Source organism: Oncorhynchus kisutch, linkage group LG11 (genome assembly GCF_002021735.2).
Source record: "Oncorhynchus kisutch isolate 150728-3 linkage group LG11, Okis_V2, whole genome shotgun sequence".
Classification (NCBI taxonomy): Eukaryota; Metazoa; Chordata; class Actinopteri; order Salmoniformes; family Salmonidae; genus Oncorhynchus; species Oncorhynchus kisutch.
The window spans coordinates 13,608,415-13,618,365 of record NC_034184.2 but is presented as its reverse complement, the minus strand read 5'-3'; the positions used below and the strand labels follow the sequence as shown (position 1 = coordinate 13,618,365).

Sequence of the window (9,951 nt, the reverse complement as noted above, 5' to 3'; positions counted from 1 at the left end):
GTAGCTACAGTGCCTTGCGAAAGTATTCGGCCCCCTTGAACTTTGCAACCTTTTGCCACATTTCAGGCTTCAAACATAAAGATATAAAACTGTATTATTTTGTGAAGAATCAACAACAAGTGGGACACAATCATGAAGTGGAACGACATTTATTGGATATTTCAAACTTTTTTAACAAATCAAAAACTGAAAAATTGGGCGTGCAAAATTATTCAGCCCCCTTAAGTTAATACTTTGTAGCGCCACCTTTTGCTGTGATTACAGCTGTAAGTCGCTTGGGGTATGTCTCTATCAGTTTTGCACATCGAGAGACTGAAATTTTTTCCCATTCCTCCTTGCAAAACAGCGTGGCATAGTTAAAGTGGCTAGTGATACATGTATTACATAAGGATGCAGTCGATGATATAGAGTACAGTATATACGTATGCATATGAGATGAATAATGTAGGGTAAGTAACATTATATAAGGTAGCATTGTTTAAAGTGGCTAGTGATATATTTACATAATTTCCCATCAATTCCCATTATTAAAGTGGAGAGCCTTACAGTTGTGGGCGGAGCAGTTGCCGTACCAGGTGGTGATACAGCCCGCCAGGATGCTCTCGATTGTGCATCTGTAGAAGTTTGTGAGTGCTTTTGGTGACAAGCCGAATTTCTTCAGCCTCCTGAGGTTGAAGAGGTGCTGCTGCGCCTTCTTCACGATGCTGTCTGTGTGAGTGGACCAATTCAGTTTGTCTGTGATGTGTATGCCGAGGAACTTAAAACTTGCTACCCTCTCCACTACTGTTCCATCGATGTGGATAGGGGGGTGTTCCCTCTGCTGTTTCCTGAAGTCCACAATCATCTCCTTAGTTTTGTTGACGTTGAGTGTGAGGTTATTTTCCTGACACCACACTCCGAGGGCCCTCACCTTCTCCCTGTAGGCCGTCTAAATAGTGTCAGTTCCAGGGTCAGTAGCTATAAATAGTGTCCGTTCCAGGGTCAGTAGCTATAAATAGTGTCCGTTCCAGGGTCAGTAGCTATATAGTGTCCGTTCAAGGGTCAGTAGTTATATACAGGGTCAGTAGCTATAAACTGGATCACTTCCAGGGTCAGTAGCTATAAATAGTGTCAGTTCCAGGGTCAGTAGCTATATACAGGGTCAGGTCCAGGGTCAGTAGCTATATACAGGGTCGGTAGCTATATACTGGATTACTTCCAGGGTCAGTAGCTATAAATAGTGTCAGTTCCAGGGTCAGTAGCTATAAATAATGTCAGTTCCAGGGTCAGTAGCTATAAATAGTGTAAGTTCCAGGGTCAGTAGCTATATACTGGATCACTTCCAGGGTCAGTAGCTATAAATAGTGTCCGCTCCAGGATCAGTAGCTATATAGTGTCAGTTCAAGGGTCAGTAGTTATATACAGGGTCAGTAGCTATATACTGGATCACTTCCAGGGTCAGTAGCTATAAATAGGGTCCGTTCCAGGGTCAGTAGCTATATAGTGTCAGTTCCAGGGTCAGTATATTCCAGGGTCAGTATACCATATTTACAATGTGCAGGGATAGTGGAGTGATAGAGCTAGATACAGTGCCTTGCGAAAGTATTCGGCCCCCTTGAACTTTGCAACCTTTTGCCACATTTCAGGCTTCAAACATAAAGATATAAAACTGTATTTTTTTGTGAAGAATCAACAACAAGTGGGACACAATCATGAAGTGGAACGACATTTATTGGATATTTCAAACTTTTTTAACAAATCAAAAACAGAAAAATTGGGCGTGCAAAATTATTCAGCCCCTTTACTTTCAGTGCAGCAAACTCTCTCCAGAAGTTCAGTGAGGATCTCTGAATGATCCAATGTTGACCTAAATGACTAATGATGATAAATACAATCCACCTGTGTGTAATCAAGTCTCCGTATAAATGCACCTGCACTGTGATAGTCTCAGAGGTCCGTTAAAAGCGCAGAGAGCATCATGAAGAACAAGGAACACACCAGGCAGGTCCGAGATACTGTTGTGAAGAAGTTTAAAGCCGGATTTGGATACAAAAAGATTTCCCAAGCTTTAAACATCCCAAGGAGCACTGTGCAAGCGATAATATTGAAATGGAAGGAGTATCAGACCACTACAAAAGACCTGGCCGTCCCTCTAAACTCTCAGCTCATACAAGGAGAAGACTGATCAGAGATGCAGCCAAGAGGCCCATGATCACTCTGGATGAACTGCAGAGATCTACAGCTGAGGTGGGAGACTCTGTCCATAGGACAACAATCAGTCGTATATTGCACAAATCTGGCCTTTATGGAAGAGTGGCAAGAAGAAAGCCATTTCTTAAAGATATCCATAAAACGTGTAGTTTAAAGTTTGCCACAAGCCACCTGGGAAACACACCAAACATGTGGAAGAAGGTGCTCTGGTCAGATGAAACCAAAATTGAACTTTTTGGCAACAATGCAAAACGTTATGTTTGGCGTAAAAGCAACACAGCTCATCACCCTGAATACACCATCCTCACTGTCAAACATGGTGGTGGCAGCATCATGGTTTGGGCCTGCTTTTCTTCAGCAGGGAGAGGGAAGATGGTTAAAATTGATGGGAAGATGGATGGAGCCAAATACAGGACCATTCTGGAAGAAAACCTGATGGAGTCTGCAAAAGACCTGAGACTGGGACGGAGATTTGTCTTCCAACAAGACAATGATCCAAAACATAAAGCAAAATACTTTTGAATACTTTCGCAAGGCACTGTATGTACAGTCGTGGACAAAAATATTGACAGCCTTGCACTTTTTTCAAGTAAAATTTTCCCAAAAAAGAAGTTGAAATTGACCAAAGTATTTGGTCTCTACAATATTCTTTAATTCACTATTAATATTACATAACCTTTTGTTTTTGATTCAGAACTTAATATATCCATTTGAAATCAGAAACTAAACAGAAATGTAACTGACAAAATGATTGACACCCAAGACTTAATATTTGGAAGCACAGCCTTTGGTCAAAATAACTACAATCAAGTGCTTCCTATAGCCATTGGTGAGCTTCCTGCATCTCTGTACAGGCAGTTTGGCCCACTCCTCTGGTGTAAACAGCTCCAGTTCTCCCAGATTGCTGTTTCCAGATCCCTCCACAGGTTTTCAATGGGATTTAGATGGACTCATTGCTGGCCACTTCAGAACAGTCTAACAATTTTCCAGGCCTTCCTTTCACACCGCCTAATATAGAGGTCCCGGGGGCTCAGGCCCAGTGATGTACTTGGCTGTCCGTGCCACCCTCTGTAGCGCCAAGCGTTCGAGGGCGGTGCAGTTGCCATAACAAGCAGAGATGTAGCCAGTCAAGATGCTTTCAATGTTGCAGCTGTAGCAGTAACTTTTTGATGATTTGAAGGCCAATGCCAAATCATTCCAACCTGGGGTGGAAGAGATGCTGTCGTGCCTTCTTCACAACTGTGTGCGTGTGTTTGGACCATTTTAAGGACATCGAGGAACTTGGAGCTCTCGACTCGCTACTGACGTTGAGGGAGAGGTTGTTGTCCCAGCACCACACTGCCAGGTCACTGACATCCCCCTGTAGGCAGTCTCATCGTCAGCGTTGATCAGGCCTACCACCGTTGTGACGTCAGCAAACATGATGGTGGTGTTGGAGTTGTGCGTAGCCACACAATCGCGGTTGAACAGTGTGTACAGGAGGGGACTAAGCACAGATTCCTGAGGAGCCACCATTTTGAGGGCCAGTGTGGCGGAGGTGATGTTGCCTACCCTCACCAGCTGGAGGCGGCCCGTCAGGAAGTCCAGGATCCAGTTACAGAGGGAGGTATTCAGTCCCAGGGTCCTAAGCTTGGTGACGAGCTTGGAGGGCACCATGGTGTTGAACGCTGAGCTGTAGTCAATGAACAGAATTCTCACATAGGTATTCCTCTTATCTAGGTGAGTGAGGGCAGTGTAGAGTGCAATTGAGATTACATTGTCTATGCATCTGTTGGGCCGGTATTTGGGTTTATGGTGTCTGGGATGATGGAGTTGATGTGTGCCATAACCAGCTTTTCAGAGCATGTCATGATTCCCGTCCCTCATTCACTCCCTCATGTCCTCCCCCTCCCTCATTCACAACCTCCATCAATCCCTCATTCCCTCCCTCACTCATTCCCTCCCCCCCTCCATTCGTCCCTCATTCACACCCCCTGTCCCCATCACTTGCTCATGTTCTCTCCAGACAGTGTAACTGGTAGTCTTTTGACCCCCTGCTCTGACAATGGCTCCTCCAAGCTGTTTCCCAGTCCAAGCACTATCACCCCACAGCCCCAGAATGCAGTCTTCAGTGTGTGTGTGTCAGGGCAATGGGCTGAGGACAATGACAAATGTACTCTCACAGCTTCCCCATGAGCATGACTGACACTACTAGACAATCAAATCAAATGTATTTATAAAGCCCTTCTTACATCAGCTGATATCTCAAAATGCTGTACAGAAACCCAGACTAAAACACCAAACAGCAAGCAATGCATGTGAAGAAGCACGGTGGCTAGGAAAAACTCCCTAGAAAGGCAAGAGAGGAACCAGGCTATGAGGGGTGGCCAGTCCTCTTCTGGCTATGCCGGGTGGAGATTATAACAGGCCAAGATGTTCAAATGTTCATAAATGACCAGCATGGTCAAATAATAATAATCACAGTAGTTGTCGAGTATGCGGCAAGTCAGCACCTCAGGAGTAAATGTAATTTGGCTTTTCATAGCCGATCATTAAGAGTATCTCTACCGCTCCTGCTGTCTCTAGAGAGTTGAAAACAGCAGGTCTGGGACAGGTAGCACATCCGGTGAACAGGTCAGGGTTCCATAGCCGCAGGCAGAACAGTTGAAACTGGAGCAGCAGCACGGCCAGGTGGACTAGGGACAGCAAGGAGTCATCAGGCCAGGTAGTCCTGAGGCATGGTTCTAGGGCTCAGGTCCTCCAAGAGAGAGAAAGAAAGAGAGAATTAGAGAGAGCATACTTAAATTCACACAGAGAATTCACATATAGCCACAGTGTGTAAATGACTCCCGCGCCCGTAGCAGCTACTAAAGCAAATGTTTTGATTACAAGAACAGAAAACAGACCCATTTTCAGCTAGGTTTTGCATTGACTGCTTCCCCTTCTCAAGTGAGAACCAAACAGATCTGATGAAACACCAATCCTGTAACATTACAGCCTCAAAACTAAATGTAAGATACACCACCACAACAATGACATATGCAACATCACACAACAGGGCAAAAACAGAGCAAGCAGCAGGTAATAAAGAGGGACGAAAAATGTTGAAGCAATATAAATAGTTCTTAATATTTCAGTACTTAAGTCAATGTTTTAAGCACTGAATGAAGTGCTTTCAATCTTTTCCAGTGTGACACCATGCATTTTTTCCAACCCGATGATGATATCTCCTTGTACTTACAGGTTATACTTGTGTTTTATGTTCTGTTGGGATAAACGTATGACACAATTATCTATTCTTGTAAGCAACATTTTATTTGATGGGCAATACACATTACTTACCGATCATGCCAAATTATAGGGAGAAGAAATCAGAAAATCATGTTTTCACTGTATAAAATGTAGTGTATTATGTGGAGTTGACTTTTTTTTTTGGATAAGAGCTTTATGATCTGTGAAATAGTATATTTTATTGATAGAGTTTATTGAATTGCAGAGTCTACTATGGTGTGACCAAATCAGCTGGAGTTTTTACACAGAATGAAGGCCATTGAAAGCCATGTAAGTACCCACAAAACACCAGTCTCAACGTCAACAGTGAAGTGGTGACTCCAGGATGCTGGCCTTCTAGGCAGAGTTGTAAAGAAAAAGCAATTTTTCAGACTGGCCAATAAAAATAAAAAGATTAAGATGGGCAAAATAACACAGACACTGGACAGAGATATGGCTTTTTCTTTGCAACTCTACAAGGAGGAAAACATCCCGGAGTCACCTCTTCACTGTTGACGTTGAGACGTTTTGCAGGGACTATTTAATTAAGCTGCCAGTTGAGGACTTGTGAGGCATCTGTTTCTCAAACTAGACACTCTAATGTAGTTGTCCTCTTGCTCAGCACTGGGGCCTCCTACTCCTCCTTCTATTCTGGTTAGAGCCAGTTTGCACTGTTCTGTGAAGGGAGTAGTACACAGCGTTATAGACTGACGAGTTTCAGAAGAAAGTTATTTGTTTCTGGCCATTTTGAGCCTGTAATCGAACCCACAGTTTTAGCTGTGCTAAACATAATTGCAAAAGGTTTTTATAATGATCAATTAGCCTTTTAAAAGGATCAACTTGGATTAGCTAACACAACGTGCCATTGGAACACAGGAGTGATGGTTGCTGATAATGGGACTCTGTATAGATATTCCATTAAAACATTTTATTTTATTTTTTATCTGCCGTTTCCAGCTACAAAAGTCATTTCCAACATTAACAATGTCTACACTGTACTTGTGATCAATTTGATGTTATTTTAAGTGGACAATTTGTTTTTGTTTTCTTTCAAAAACAAGGACATTTCTAAGTGATCTAATGTTTTTGTATAGCTAGGCATTACTCTACACTTGGAGCTAGAAACAACCATTTCTCTGTACCTGCGATAACATCTGCGTACGTGACCAATAAACTTTGATCTGACATTCAGATTCTACAGTTCCCCTTCGGAAATCCCTGATGTGTTAATGTTGTCTGACGAAGGTTATCTTCGGCTCAGTTGTAGATCCACAGCTCAGGCTGTCTCTCACTGCAGACCAGTAACACAGCTGTCACCAGCTGAAGACTGAATATACAGCCTAGTTTGAGACAAATTGCAACTAGACCAATGCAAAATATGAATGTACCGACTTGAGGCAAAATTATAGAGTGCAGTATTAAAATGTTTAAAGATACTATGACCAAATATATAATTATCTAACTGAAGTGTGATACATGTATGATATTATGCTGAATAAAAACGTAATTATCAAGGATATATTGGACCCAAAAAACATGTATATCAAAGATAAACTACTTATTTGTACCTCTACTTACTGTATATGAAGATTTTTTTGATGTCACTGACTTCAGATGAAGGTGAAATACAATGGAGCTATTGTAAGACTTAAATGTCTCTCTCAAAGAGACTTTCATAGGTGTTATTTGTATAACTTGGTAAAAAAAATAAACAATTGCAACATGGTGCGTTTCCTCTGTAGCTATACTGTCGACAATTTAAAAAAATCTGAAACTAGAAAACCACCATCCCCCCCATGTGGACATTCTGGGAATTATCATCAAAAGCACTTGTATTTTCCAGTAGTACAGTATTTTACACCATCACATAAGGTATGTAGAATGCTCTCCCACTGATCACTGGCTATTTGGGTGATGGGATAACTTAAATATTAGTTCAGTAAACTACCAGTACTAGAATAGCCATAGACAGGCTGGTAACACACTGCACTGTGGAACACCGTCCTTTTCGATCTTTCTTAATTAAGATCGTCGAGTTAACACAAGACACAGACAACAATACTTATAGAGAAAGGTTCTTTATCAAGCAGTGGCAAGAGTTCCGTAAAATATAAACAGGATCATTTATATCACAATAGTGGAGAGAGTAAGGATGGATTTTGGGGGGGGATATCACAACATTGACTTAACACCAATGTGAATTACTGAATACATTAGCCTTGATAATACAATAGCTATACCAATATATGACCATAATGACATTAGGGAATTCATTCAAATATTTACCTTGCAAAGACAGCCTTTGTCCACTATCGGCAAATGTATTTATTATTGCCATCGAAATGTTAGCTGCTAAGATTAGATCAAACAATAATATTAAGGGATTAGAAATCCGTGTCTTAAAAACTAAGGTGTCATTTTACCGTGATGATTAATGTTCTTTTAAAACCACAACTAGAGTCTCTCCACGGCCTCATAGAGGATCTAGATACTTTTGCTATTCTCTCTGGATTAAAAACCAAATTATGATAAATGTACCTTATTACGTATTGGATCACAAAAAAATGCACATTTTACATTACCATGTAGTTTACCAATTAAATGGCCTGACGGAGATGTGGACATACTCGGTATACAAATCCCAAAAGAAAGAAATGATCTCACTCCAATACATTTTTATAGAAAGTTAGCAAAAATAGATAAGATCTTGCTACCATGGAAAGGAAAATACCTGCCTATTTGTGGAAAAATCACCCTGATTAACTCTTTAGTAATATCACAGTTGACCTATTTGCTTATGGTTTTGCCTACACCTAGTTGACCTGCTTTTTAAATTATATGAACAAACAAAAAATATTAAAGTTTATTTGGAAAAGGGCCTATCTATATAACAAATATGAATTTGGATGGCAGAAATGATTAAATATTAAAGCATTAGACCTCTCACTAAAGGCATCAGTCATACAAAAGTTTCAGTTTAATCCACCTGAAAAGACAGAACAAATAATACAAAAAAGTGGTTAAATTCAAATATATTAATTGATTAAAAAAAAACTATTTTTCGAAGAAATTTAAAAAAAAGAAGTATAATTTTAGTGAATGATAACATAAATAGGACTGGTGGAGTTGTCACACATGCAGCGAACACAGACATATGGAAATGTCTGCTCTACTCAAAATTACAACCAATTAATTGCAGCATTACCACAAAAATGGAAGAGGGAAGTAGAAGGGGAAAAAAGTAAGGAACTTGTATGTCAGCACTGTATTAAAGAACACAAATGGTTAAAGAAAAGTGTGATAAATAAAAACATACCAACTTCATTTGAGGACCGAAAAACGGACAGCTGTGCCATATAAATTGCAAAATAGTTGGGAAGAGATTATCGATGTACCCATTCCATGGCACATGGTTTATGAATTGAAATGCAAAACAACACCGAAACTAAGAATTTTTCAATTTAAATTACTACACACAATTCTTGCAACTAATAGAATGTTATATATATGGGGGATACAATCTTCCCAGCTCTGCAGATTCTGCTGTGAGGAGGCAGAGTCATTAGATATTTATTTTTGGTATTGTCCATATGTAGCTAGTTTTTGGTCACAGGTCCAGGAATGGCTGAAGAATTGCAACATTTGCCTAGAACTAATGCTGCAGATAGCATTACTGGGTGATTGGAAATCAATCAATCAATAATATAATAATTACTTTAGCAAAAAAAAATGTTTTAATTTACAATCTGTAGAAGCTATGAGAATAGAAAGGTTAAATTATTTTGTGAAGCATTTTTTTTTTTTTTAAGCTTTATTTAACTAGGCAAGTCAGTTAAGAACAATTTCTTATTTTCAATGACAGCCTAGGAACAGTTAACTGCCTGTTCAGGGGCAGAACGACAGATTTGTACTTTATCAGCTCGGGGGTTTGAACTTGCAACCTTCCGGTTAACCACTAGGCTAACCTGCCGCCCCAAGCATCACAGCACAGTTGAAAAATATATGGCAAATAGAAATCCAAAATGAATGATGATGGGAGGGGTTGAATGGAGCTGAAGGGTGGGACTAATAACAAGGTAATGTAAAACACACAGGTCTGTAAAATGTATATAGGTTCAGAACTTTTGTGAAATAGCAGTTACACATAGAAATCAAACTGGATGGACATCAGAAATAGAGGAAGAAAAAAACAAACTATTGTAAAATAGACTGTCTGTAAAATGTGTATAAGATGTATAAATTGAAGGTAAAAGCCGAATTTGTTTACTCCAATTGGGGGAGGGGTGGTAGGGTTTGTGGGGAATAATAAAAGGTATATTCTTTAAAAATGTCTATATTAGGTATGTATATGTATGCATGCATGTATGGATATATATATATTTACCCAAAAAATATATGGGGGATTGGAAATTATGCAGATTATCACATTGATGGAAGCAACAATCTTTCCGCAATATTAAGCTGACCCACCCCTCCAAAAACATTTTTTAATTTTTTTAAAAGACAGCCTTG

At 40.0% G+C, this 9,951-nt stretch overlaps 1 protein-coding gene across 1 annotated transcript in view; it reads right to left on the bottom strand.

Moving 5' to 3' along the window:
• Positions 1-4,892: 4,892 nt before the first annotated feature.
• LOC109899982 (desumoylating isopeptidase 1) overlaps positions 4,893-9,951 on the bottom strand; it is a 16,417-nt gene continuing 11,358 nt past the window's right edge. The window contains exon 7 of the mRNA XM_020495672.2: positions 4,893-4,927. The gene's annotated coding sequence lies outside the window, so the exon portion shown is untranslated. The remainder of the gene's footprint in view (positions 4,928-9,951) is intronic.